At 39.0% G+C, this 13,366-nt stretch overlaps 2 long non-coding RNA genes across 2 annotated transcripts; both read right to left on the bottom strand.

The window, feature by feature from the left end:
- Nucleotides 1–1,954: 1,954 nt before the first annotated feature.
- LOC129350486 (uncharacterized) lies at nucleotides 1,955–2,817 on the bottom strand. The gene is made up of 2 exons (XR_008603899.1): nucleotides 2,515–2,817; nucleotides 1,955–2,400 (listed from the first exon to the last, which is right to left on the bottom strand). It is a non-coding gene; the product is annotated as an uncharacterized LOC129350486 (long non-coding RNA).
- Nucleotides 2,818–8,169: 5,352 nt separating this feature from the next.
- On the bottom strand, nucleotides 8,170–10,825 carry LOC129350462 (uncharacterized). Its single transcript, XR_008603874.1, has 3 exons — nucleotides 10,383–10,825; nucleotides 9,606–9,764; nucleotides 8,170–8,673 (listed from the first exon to the last, which is right to left on the bottom strand). It is a non-coding gene; the product is annotated as an uncharacterized LOC129350462 (long non-coding RNA).
- Nucleotides 10,826–13,366: the final 2,541 nt, after the last annotated feature.

The raw sequence follows: 13,366 nt of genomic DNA on the forward strand, positions 1-13,366 counted from the left end.
GTGAATGTTTATTTCTGTTCAAGAATCCCTTTCCACATGCGAAGCCTCCTCCACCTCCGTCACGGAGCCCCCAGCTCCCCTGCCTCCTCTCCACCACCAGCAGCGGCTCCTCTCCAGCACCAGCTTCAGCACCAGTACCAGCTCAGACACCGACCCTGTCAACATCAACCTCCAGCACGTAACAGCAACGTCTTATTACCGGTAAGACACGGTAAACAGAGACCATGGTTGATTTTCGCATTATTATTATTACTACAGGTGTAAATGCCTGCAAGCATGATCAGAACAGTGAGACCAATGACCAAGAATTCAGGCAGGTGTAAATGCAAACTGTGCAGCAGCCAGCTCAGGAACGCCTGATGAAAGCTACATGTAGCTACAGTGACACATAAACAGAACACATGCAGCTGCATTTTTTTTCTCCATCTACTTAACAAGCAAGTCACTCTAATTAATTTACTTTGCAATGTAGTATTGCAACCATTCTTCTTATAGTCACTAGGTAGCTGTGAAACCGAATGAAAATATACATAGAAATAAGAAAACACAGCTGTTCTTAGGAACTGCAAAATGTGCACAAGATGAAATGAAGTTCACACCATGTTGTTTTTAGTTGTGGTGGAGGAGATACTATTTGTGCTTCTGTTAAAGTAAAGAGTGCCAAAAATTTATTAAAGTAAAACAATCAAAGACATGATCATGATTGAAAATCAATGGACGGGTGGCTAAACACATCACATCATAGCTGTGGAGTCCTTCAAGCTCCTGGGGACTACAATCTCTCAGGACCTGCAGTAGGAGAAGAACATCCATTCCATCCTGAAGAACGCTCAACAGAGGACATATTTCCTATGACAGCTGAGGAGATGGCCTACCACAGGAGCTGTTGATCCAGTTCTACACTGCAGTCATCCAATCTGTCCTGTGCACCTCTGGATCAGCCACACAGCAGGACAGAAACAGACTACAGCCTATAGTATGGACTGCAGAAAACATCATCAGAGACCCCACTCACCCTGGACATTAAACTGTCTCCCCCCTCTGGCAGGCGCTACAGATCCCTGTACACAGAAACCTCCAGACACAAAAACAGTGTCTTCCCCACTACCATCACTGTAATAAACAGCTGAGCCATTCCTACACACCTGTACAGTAGTCACTATTCCAATGGACATGTACAGCATTTTTTTTTCACCATGAACAGCATTCTCTGCTTTTGCACTACTGTGTTTATAGCAATTATCATTTTGCTAATGTGTTTATTCCAGTCTAGCTGTAAATTTCTGTATATATTGTTTAATTTAATTTTGCTATTTCATTTTTCTTCCTGTTCCTCTTTCTATAGTTTCTTTATTTTTTTATTATTCTCTTCCATATTCCTAGTGTGACACCAACAGCCGAAACCAAATCCCTTGCATGTTGTGTACTTACTAAAGCTGATTCTGATCACTTTTCTGTCTTTGGTCTAGGCAAGAGGAAAAGGTGCAACAGAAAATTGGACCTTCCAAGCGTCCTTGTGGAGATGCAGGCCGAGAAGGAGCGGAACCATGCCCAGCATGATGAGAACATCTGGTTGCTCCTCAGCGAGGCGAGAGAGAATGAAGCGGCCTTACAGCGGGAGGAGATGGTCCAGAATGCTGCCTTCAACCAGTCATTCCTGGGTGTACTGGGGCAGCTGGTGCAGGCAGTACTGGGTGTACTGGGGCAGCTGGGGCAGGCAGTGGGCAGCCAGAGTCCACCTCCCAGAGACTTGAGATTTAGTTGTATATAGTTTTACTTTTAGCCCTCCACTGTAGGAGAGGCCCACCACAGTTTGTACTTTGCACATTGTAAATAGTTTTGATTTTGCTGCTGACTAATAAACTATTTTGTGACTTATGTGATTGCATCATAACTTTTCATTTTGTCTGTTAAGACACTGGTAGGAAAAGAGTCAACAGTCTGAACCAAACAATTCTGTATTCCCTAATAATGCATTTATGTTTAATGGGATTTAACATGTTTTAACACAAACTCCTTTATGGTTCATAATTCCGTTGACTGAATTACACCAAAGCAATACTGATTTATCAAACTGGAATATTCTTAAAACAGCTGTTTTAATGTTTTGGTGTTTAATTTGTCATGTAATCTTGCTAACCTTCACAAATAAAACAATAGCACAGACACATTTGCAAAAGGTACAAAAGTTTATTGTCAGAATTGCATTAAAGAAAACAATAGCGGTCCGGGGACAGAAAAATAGAAGTATAACGAGAAGAATAACTTCTAACTTTTGCATGAGACGTAGTGCATCAGTGCATCCTGTACATCTCTGTCCTCCTCCTCTACACCTTGTGCCACTGCAGGCTCATGTGCTGCTGCTTCAGGTAAATCCCATGAAGTCTCACAAGAGAGCATCTGAAACACATACACAGCATACATATTTTAATACCTAATAGCGATAAACTGCAGCCATTACAGGGTCGTTCACAGGACTGATACGTGTTAGCTAGCGAACTAGCATTAGCTTACCCTCATATGTCGTCTGGTTCATATCCTCTTGTCTTCGGCTTGATACTGCTGCATCGCCTCCCAAACTCTCCTGTGTGTCTCCTGAGTGTTCCGACTCGCTGCTCTCAGCTTTCTCTGACTCTTCTATTACTTTGAATCTGACAGAAAGCCACAGACCGAGCAGCAGGTGAACCATCGTCTCCGCTATGTTGCGTTTGTGTCGCACACAAATGACGTTAAGGGACTTTCGGCTCGCTGCGCTATGACGACTCCACCCATGATGAGGCTATATGGAAAAACAACTAAACCGAGACGAGCCGAGTCAAATACAAGAGTGGTGAGCCGCACCCCGCCGAGGAGGTGCTTGTGGAATCGCGGCTTTACATGTTTGTCCCCTGACAGCCAGGTCCTAATGTTTTTTGAGCAACACACCATAGTATGACATTTTTACAATGATGGTTCTACTATGGAACCAGTTTGACATGTTCAGGTGTTCTTTGTGTGAAAACTCAGAGATTTCAGGGATCAGAAGGTGGTTTTCAACTTTCTTTGTTAACTTTCTGCCTCAACTTTAAATTTCCTTCACTAACCCCGCCCTCTGGACGTCCAGTAAGCTGTGTTCCTATTGGCTGTCCAGGTGGCTGCTTGGTGTTATCAGGAACACCTGAGCAGCTCAGTGTCTTCCTGCTTTATTTAGCTGCAGACAAACATTTCCTCTGCTTCTCTTCACCAGTGAACTGGGTTTGGTTCCGTTGCTTTAGTTTGTTCTTTAGGCGTTGGCTTGCAGCTTCCAGCAGTAAAATCGTCTTTAATGTGTTTCTTGGTGTGTTTTAGGGCTTTGTACTGGATAGTTGTCTTGGTAAATGTGGTTCTTTAGCCACAGTTAGCACATGGTGCTAATGTGTGCAGTGATTAGTGGATTTGGTGCAGCTGAGTTGTGTCTTTATCTTGGCTGTAGTGAGTCTTCAGAGGTTTTTGGTCAGACACATTCTGTATTCTTGTTTGAGAACCAACGTTGGTTGTCCAGAAGGTAAGAGTTCCTGTCCTGATTCTCTGTTCTCAGAGGTTCTCTGGTAGGCTGCAGGAGACTTTAGCGTTTGGGTTGTGCTAGTTTGGTTTTTGTACGGTTTCATTTGGACGACTATCTTGAGGCCCCTCCATGTGGTTTAGTGAGGTTTTCTGGAACAGTTCTACAAAGCAACCTGCAGCAGAAGAGACTTTGAGAGTTTTTAGGAAGTTCTGGAGACCTGACTTTAGAGCAGCAGAAACATTTGTCAGCAGTTTGAGCAGGAGAAGGTGAGCTTCAGAGTAGAAATGAGACAGAAACCTTCTTGACCCGTGTGGTGAGGTCCTGTACCAAGAGTTTGAGCAGGTTGTGAAGAGTCTGTAGTTCTTTGGTCTGAAAGCACAAGAAGAGTCGACTCATTAAAGGAGAAAACAGGAGATATTGTTGGTTCTTCTGTCGCTCTACAGTTTCCATAGACTGAATATCAAGTTTCTATTTTAAATGATTTCCCATGTGAGCCCAAGAAGACTTCAATAAACTCCCTCCATCTCCTGGACACAACATATTTTATTACTATGTTAAATCTTTTTTAAAAAATATGTTTTTGAGTTTTAATCATAGTTTTAGCAGTTTTTTTCTCTTTGCTTGTTTAGTTTTGTCATCTGTCTGAAAAGTGCTAAACAAATAAAGTTGAATTGATAAAGTGAATAATTGACTAACTCATGATTGTGACAACAGAAGTATTTTCATTGTGATTTAAGGGTTTATTTCATTTTTAAGGTTAAAATCTTGACAGAAAAAAAGACTAAAGAAATAAACTACATTAAAAAGAGCAATTAAATCAAAGGACAAAGCATTTAATACAATAAAACTTTTAAAAAGAAAATTAAACATTAAGTACAATTAAATGATATTAAACAGACAAAATATTTAATTAGATAATTAAACAGAAAATACAAAACATGTAATTATGAAATTAAACAAAAAATTTTAAACAAATGAACATTAAAGATGAAATATTTTAGATAAACATTTAAAAAATACAATTAAACAAGAATATTAAACATTTAAAAAATACAAAACATTTAATGAGATTAAACATTTAAAAGACAAAACATTTAATTAAAAAATTAAATGTTTAATTAGAAAATGAAATCTTAAAGACAAAACTTTAAATAGGATTTAAACAGAAAATACAATGAACCATTTAAAAAGAAAATTAAATATTAAAAGGTGGTAAAACATTTAAAAAGGAAAAACCTTAAAGATTTAACTGAAAAATTAAACATTGGGAAAGAAAAGGACATTTTTCAAACAAGCCGATAAAACATTTGAAAAAACTGCAATTAAACATTAAAAAGACAAAACATTTGGAAATCAAATCAGACATTCGAAAAGAATAAAAGGTGAGAAAAGAGCAAAACTAAACATTTAAGAAGAATCAAACTAAAGACAAAACATTTGAAAAGACACCAGTTAGACTTTAGAAGATCAAATTAAACAGCAGACAATAAAACGATTAAAAAACAGCAAAAACAGATAAAGGTCTGAAAGCGTTTTCTAGTCTGAAATGAAAACATCGAATTGTTTCTTCAAACATTTCCTCTTTCTATGTTCTTGGTTTGATTGTGGACAGATTTACTAAGAACTCATTTCAGAAAACTGCTTTCCAGATAAAGTCTACTAGTAGTTGAAGGCATTGATCAAACTAATGTTACCTTCTGATCTCCACAAACTTTACTGTTCAGTGAAGACAATCAAAGTTTGTTGAGGATTTCTAAAAAACCCACAGGTGAAGGTCTGAGAAGAACTCAGATGGATGATCTAAATGTGCAATCAAGACTCATGGTCACAAGTTTTAAGGCTTCTGTTAACCAGAAAGTTCAAACTAACAGAGAAGTACTGAGAAACTTTTAAAACTTCAGTCCTCAGACTGTCTGAAGGTTCAAACTAACAGAGAACTACTCAGGAACTTAGAAAATTTCAGTCCTCAGACTGTCTGAAGGTTCAAACTAACAGAGAACTACTCAGGAACTTAGAAAATTTCAGTCCTCAGACTGTCTGAAGGTTCAAACTAACAGAGATCTACTGTGGGACATAGAAAATTTCAGCCCTCAGACTGTCTGAAGGTTCAAACTAACAGAGAACTACTGTGGGACTTAGAAAATTTCAGCCCTCAGACTGTGTGAAAGCTCAGGTCCTGAGGACTCGGGAGGTGTGGAGGCTTTGGAAAGTCTTGGAACTGAGGGTTCCACCCTCCAGCACAAAGGCTGAAGTCCAACCTCCTGAGAAAAATGGTCGAGTCGAGACTCTAGTAAAAAAAGAAATTGAAAACGACAAAAAATAGATGATAAATGCGCAAAAAAAAGAAGAATTAGTATCTGAGCGAATAGCTCAGGGGATAAGAAGACGGACTACCAAGTGGTAGGTCGCAGGTTCGAGTCCCACCACCGGCCTTTTTCTTTCTTTGTCTTTGTCAGGATTTTCAAAAACTTTAAGAAGGGTCTGGTCTTGAACCAGCGACCTGCAGCTCCATAGGCAAATCCTTAACTCACTGAGCTACAGATCAGATAAAAAGAAATAAATTCGTCGTCCCTTTGGCATCATAGTTCCTGAAGTGACCCATGGGTGGAGCCAAGGCGGAGTCTGGGTGGAGTCAGGGCGGAGAGTAGGCGGGGAGGTGGGTGGCGGCCTCCCCCCTCTACTCCCCCACCTCCCCCCACCACCCACCACACCTTCCCCCGCCCGACGAGTTTTTCGAAAATCTGAGTCTCCACGGGTTTCCCGAGTTTCTCGAGTTTCCACGAGGTCCGAGGCAGAACAAGTTGTCATGAAGAGGTGTTGAAGTCAGCCAGGATGGACTGACTTTTTACAGGGACTAGAAGGAAGACCACTAGAAGAGCAGGTCTTTAACCACCATCCATAAAATCCATGGAGTCGCTCCAGAGAAATGAAGGAAGGTCAACTTTTATCAGTCTCCATTCAGATGTTCAACTTGATATCTTTGAGATTTTTAGCACCACAAACCTTTAGTATCACACTTTATCATCATTTATTAGGACTTTAATGGAATCCACCAGCAGATTTAGTTTTTGTTGACAAACTTTATTCTTGTCATCGTGGGACTGCAGTATTTAAAACTGTTCCTTCTATTTGACCTCATGCTTATTAGTTTTAGTGGAGAAAGTTATTTTTCCATTAGTCTCTTAAAAACCATATAATAAATTGCATTAGTCAAGAGGTTTAAATTTCTTACTTTGTCATATTTTAAATATGACAAAAAATATAAAAATAAAGCGTCTTGAGACAATTTGACCTGTAATTGGTGTTATATAAATAAAATTGAATTCAAATTGTATATATCTTGTAATGTTGGAGTAATTCAGCCATATATGTTGGAAAACACATTTTCTTTGTACATTAATCTGTTTCTTAATGTTTTCTCCAGTAATTCATTTCTTGTTTTGGTTTATAAAATGTCAAACCCAAATATATTCAGTTTACTGTCATAAAAATCAAAAAGATTTACATTCATGATGCAGGAATCAGGCAGTTTTTCACTTTTTATCTTCGTCAGAAATATAGTTGATAATTTGTGAATTGTTGCAGCTTGTGAGCCGTAAAAGGTTTTAATCTTTGGGGCCGAGTGTCAAAAAACATTTAGAAACAAACATCAACAAAACACTCAACAAAGATTTGAACATCATTAAAGGGAAATCCAACTTTTGCATGACAATGTCTAATTAAAGGACATTTATTTCCAACGTAAATGTGTGATATTCATCCTCTGGAGCTTTCTCTTCACATCGTCTTCCACCTGGACTGGTTTGGTCAGGAGCATGTGCAACAAACATTTGAAAAACTGCACTTTAACATCAATGAATGACACTGAAGTTTAATCTCTACATAAATGAGACTGAGTCTGGATGTGCTGCTCTGTCATTAACTCCTAAGTTTAGGGAAAGTTCAAACAAAAGAGTTCAGATCAGACTTGAGAATGAGCTAATTTTGAACAAACATCTCAGACTTTCTGAGCTTCAGCATCTCTAGCAAGATAATTTAACAACAAGCAACTCAAGAGATCCAGAAGTTGGAGAGAGTTAGCTTTAGCTGAGCCAAAGAACATGTGGGACGCTAACCTAGCAAACATTTCAGACTTTTCTCTGTGAATTCTGAGAAATAATTTACTATTTAATGACAGAGCTACACATCTTAACTCAGTCTCATTAAAACAGACTCTAATTCAGTGTCATCCATCCATATTAAAGTGCAGTTACCCAAAATGTTTGTTGCATGAGCTCCAACAAAACCTGTCCAGGTAGAAGGCCACTTTGACAAACAGGAAGTGGACGATTCCAAGCAGATTTATAGAAGGGGGAACCGGACTGTACTAAGTGTGGTCGAGTATAGAGGGGTGTTTTGTGGGTTTTTAAGGCTGATAATGATTATTAGTGAGACATTTGAAGTAGATATTCATTTGCAGTAAATGAAAGTATTTAAAATCTTGGAGTTCAACTTAGAAGAACACAAACTCTAACAGAAAACTTTGTTGATACGCTTTTGTTTTGTTTACAGATGTTAAGGGAGTTTTATTCATTATGTAAAACCAATCAAATCACTCCAGAAGACAGAGCGACCACAGGTAGATAAAGGTTCAGAGCCAAAGTAGCACCATTTTTAAATGTATTTATTACCATAAATCAGTAAAAAATAAAATACTGATAATCAGTAAATCAGTCAGCCCACAATTACTACAATTCTACAATGTATGTCTCTTTCCTTTGACTTGTTATTTGTACAATATACGATGTATATGATGGTGTTTTTTCATCCCAAAGGCTATACTATGATGTTTTCTAAGAGACATACGATGCTACTCTGGTTGTTCTGGCTCTGGGCTGCTGCACTCCTCCTCTGTTGTTTTCTGGATTGTACTCAGCTTCATGTCTTCGTCCATCCGGCCTCCGTTGACTCGTCCCGCCTGCCGTCTCTGGAGCTGAAGCTGGATTGGAACAGACCAAAGTACAGTCCAATCACGATGCCAGCTGCCTCTCAAAAGGCTCCTTCATCTGGCAGGTGGCAGCACTTCTTCTGAGGGGAAGCTGAGCTGGTCCAGCAGAACTTTGGAGATGTGTTCCAGTGGTTGGTGGATGTGTGGGGAGATAGAGAGGGACCTTTGAATTGTTCACAAAGGAAAACAGGGAACCCATTGGTAGTTATAGTTTAGGGTGCTACTGCGGTGTGTTTTTGGGTTTTAAGAGGTGAACAGGAAGAGTTTTTTTTTGTACTGATTATCTTTTACTTTGTTCCTGGTTGGAATGCCCATCAATGTCAACGTGAAGTTCACTTTTAGTTCTGTTGATTTATTTTTATTTTACTAACACCCATTTGTTTTTAACCCCCTCACATGTTGTGTTGTTGTAAACTTACTCTTTCAAATAAATTCTCGTCTAACCCTCTGGAAACCAGCGTTTGGACTGTTTTTGTGTTGCTCCTCACCTACTGACAGCTGTGGACTAAAGGCTATACTGTGACGTTTTTAGAGCGACATGCTATACTATGATGTTTGTTGGGTGACACTATACTATAGGCTTTTTTAATTGACATATTACTGATCTTTTTTTGTTTTAGTTTTTTTTGTTTTTTTAGCAACATATAAGAATTCGAAGTTTTAAAAGTTACTATACTTTTACTTGTGCAATGAAATTATTATTCTATGGCATTTTTTAGATGACATATTATACTCTGATGTTTTCTTGAATTACATACTATTTTGACAATATACTGCACTATGACATTTTTTGAACCACATATCATACATGACAATTTTGGGCAACATCCTATCATTTTGCACTTTTTGAACCACATAATAATCTATGTTTTGTTTCTTTTTCTTGCCAACATGCTGTACTATGAACTACAGGACATACTATGTTATTCTTGAGTAAAGCATACTATACTTTGACATTTTCAGAACTACATCCTATACTATGGCGTTATACACAGAGTGCTTTGGTTACATGTTGATTTATAATCTAGATTTTTTTCTGTTTTGTTTTTTGACAGGATTACCACAGACCTGAACATGAACACCGTTGACACCCACCTCAGGGAGACGCTGTCTAAGATCTCAAGGCTGCTTGGTCGTGGTCTTTCTGGCACGTACTCTTCCAAGATGAGCCGGGAAGTTTAACACTGATGGAATGACACCAGGTCTAAGCCGACAAACTTCCAATTCCTCCTCAACCCATAGTCTCTGGGAAACCTACATGGAGTAAGAAAAGTAGACAGACAAGTAATTAAGTCTGGACACAACATATTAAAAAGAAATCATGCTAATAAATTAAGTACAAAGAACCGAATTCACCAATATACTGGAGACCAGAGCTATTTTATTTGATTAGTATAACCTTGTTTAGTAACATTTCAATTATTTGAGAGCAGTCCTAAAGAATTGCCTGTAATCCCAATCATAAAATGGGTTTGGAGGAAGAACATAGATGGTAATCTGGATATACATGAGTTAGGCTTTATAACTACTATTGGTAGTATTGGTGGTAGTAATAGTAATGTGACTACTACTAGTAGTACATTAACTGCTGCTGATACTGGCACTGCTACTACAACTTGTAATACTATTACAAATGCTGATACTACTTCTACAACTCTACCAGCTGTTTATACTACTACTGCTGCTTGTACTTTTAGTATTACTACTACTGCTTGTACAACTATACTACAGCTACTATTAATCGTCTGGTATTTGGTTGTCAAGCTGCTAGCTCGCCTTAGCGTTTTGCTAGTGGCTAACTAGTTAGCTCTCATAAACTGGAAGCTCTCAACAAGATTTCATAATAAAAAAAGAGCCAAAAACTGTTCTTACCTATGAAAAGTCATTCCAAGTGTCCTTGTCTCAATCGTACGACGTAGTGTGTAATTGTATGCAGCACAGTGAGACGGCATACTTGTTGTTTCCGTTTTCACGCCGTCTACATCAACAGAATGCACTGAAACTTTGCCCCCACTAGCTTAGCCTCGCTGTAGCACGCAGCTCAAAGGGGCGTGTCCTATCTACTCATTCATATGTATGAGAACAACGATGGCTGCACATAAGGACGCCTGACGCTGATTAGCTGCGTAAATACCATTATATACAGTCTATGGTAAATACGTATGTGAATCGCATCATTGGCTGCAGCAGCCAGTCACCGGTCACTCACTGACTCACATTGAAAAATAGCACAGAATGAATTGTTACGTGTTTATTTTATTTACAATTTAGGTTGGATTTTTTTTTTGTGCGCAGCGCAGATTTTCTGTGCGCGGAGACCGCCAGCAGTGCCCAATTGCGCACGCGCGCAGTTTAGAGGCAACAGTGGTCGTAGCCATTTTTCTATTTTGCATCTCTGGTTTTGTGTCTCTTTTTAGGCCGGTTTGCATCTCTGAGGCCATTTTGTGTTTCTGTGGTCATTTTGTCTCTTCCCGATCGTTGTTTTGCATCTTTATGGTTGTTTCTTTGAGATCTGTTTGTGTCTCATTGAACTGTTTGTTGCATCTTTGAAGTTGTTTTTGTGTTTTGCCACTTTGCATCTGTGGTTATTTTTGCATCTCAACCATTTTTTCTGTTTTGCATCTCTGATTTCGTGTCCATTTATAATAATTTTGCATCTCTTTAGGCTTTTTGTGGTCATTTTGAATCTCTTTTCCAACTGTTTTTGTATGTTTTGCATCTTGATGTTTTTCTGCTTGTGGTTGTGATGCGTCCCAGAGGCAGCTTTGCATCTCTGTGTTCCTTTTGTGTCTGTGGTTTTGCATCTCATTGAAGCTACTTCGTCTTTTTGCATCTCTTTGTAGTCATTTTGTGTCTCTTTCAGTTGTTGTCTGTTTGTGGTTGTTTCGCACCTCATTGAAGCGTTTTTTTTCATCTTTGAAGTTTTTGTGTGTTTTGTCACTTTGCATCTCTGGTTATTTTGCATCTCAACCATTTTTTCTGTTTTGCGTCTCTAGTTTTGCGTCCATTTGTGATCATTTTGCATCTCTTTGAGGCCATTTTGTGTTGTTCTGATCATTTTGTGTCTCTTTCCAATTATTTTGCGTCTGTTTTGCATCTTTATTGTCCCCTTGTGATCATTTTGCATCTCCCTGTAGTTGTTTTGCATTTCTTTGGGCTGTTTTCAGATTCAGATTCAGATTCACTTTATTGTCATTGCAACAAGTGCAACGAAAGGTAAGGTGCAGGGCATACAGTGCAAAATACAAAATATATATAAAAGCTTTGTAATAATAAAAACAAAAACACAAAATGACAAGATGGATTTAAAATTAAAAAGGCACCATTAGAACACGGGTTGAGGTATTTACATAAGAGCAGAGAAAAACTGTAGTTCGTATATACAGGATGAATATTGAATATTGCACATGAGGTAGTGGCAGTTGCATATATTGCACGTATTACGGACCAGCGTTGTTTAGGGCTCTTACAGCCGTTGGAAAAAAGCTGTTTTTAAGTCTATTTGTCCGGGTTTGATGGCCCTGTACCATCTGCCCGATGGCAGTAGCTCAAACAGGAAGTGGCCCTGGTGGTAGGAGTCCTTCAGGATGGTGTTGGCTCTTCTGAGGCAGTAGGAGCCATGAAGGTCCTCCAGTGTGGGCAGAGGGCACCCAATGACCTTCTCAGCCATTTTGGTGACCCTCTGGAGTTCTTTCCTGTTTGTCACTGTGCAGCTGGCAAACCATGTACAGAGGCAGTAGGTGAGGATGCTCTCCATGGCTGATGTTGTTCTTCCTGAGGATTCTCAGGAAGTGGAGTCTTTTTTGTGCCTTCGTTACCAGCTGTGTATTGTTCTTATTCCAGATCAGCTTCTCCTCGATGTGGACTCCCAGAAAGCGGAAGTCACTGACCCTTTCTACACAGGTACCACCAATGAGGATGGGCTGAAAGTCCATTTTGTTATTACTGAAGTCTATGATGAGCTCCTTTGTTTTGCATGTGTTCAGGAGCAGGTTATTGTCCCTACACCACACAGTCAGCTGTTGCACCTCATCCCGGTAAGCGGTAAGCTTACCGGGATGAGGTGTGTCTCTTTGCAGTCATTCTGTGTCTCTTTGAGGCCATTTTGTGTCTCTTTCCAGTCATTTTGCATCTTTATGGTTCTGTGTTTGTGGCTGTCATGCGTCCCTGAGGCAGTTTTGTATCTTTAGTCACTTTGTGTCTCTTTGTGTTCAGTTTGTGTCTCTGTGGTTTTGCATGTCATTGAAACTTCATAGTGATTTTGTAATCTTAAATATTTTTAATTTTCTTTGTGGTTATTTTGCGTCTTTCAAGCGTTTATTGTTTCCGCTCTGACTTTGTGCATCTTTGTGGTTGTTTTTGTGTTTGGTTACTTTACATTTCTTTGTGGTTATTTTGTGTCTTTCAATCATTTTGTATGTTTTGCATCTCTGGTTTTGTGTCCATTTGTGATCATTTTGCATCTCTTTAGGCTGTGTTGTGTGTCTTTGCAGTTACTTTGTGCCTCTTCGTGGTCAGTTTGTATCTCTGGTTTTACATCTTCTTAGAGCTGCTTTGTATCTTGTGGTCAATTTGTCATCACTTTGCATCTCAGTTTTTGCGTCTGCATTTCTTTATGGTGATTTTGTGTCTTTTTCTGGTTTTGCGTCTCTTTGAAGCAGTTTTGCGGTGAATTTGCGTATCTTTTTGGTTGTTTTGCATCTCTGGGTTTATGCATGTAATAATACACAGAAATAATATAGTAGTTTGTACATATTCTATTTCTAAAGCATATTTTATATATTTTTCCTCATTCTTTCATTTCAAACAGATAACCTTAGAAGGAGTCGCCTGTTTTTCAGTTGGTTTGTTTGGCT

Source organism: Amphiprion ocellaris, chromosome 14 (genome assembly GCF_022539595.1).
Source record: "Amphiprion ocellaris isolate individual 3 ecotype Okinawa chromosome 14, ASM2253959v1, whole genome shotgun sequence".
Classification (NCBI taxonomy): Eukaryota; Metazoa; Chordata; class Actinopteri; family Pomacentridae; genus Amphiprion; species Amphiprion ocellaris.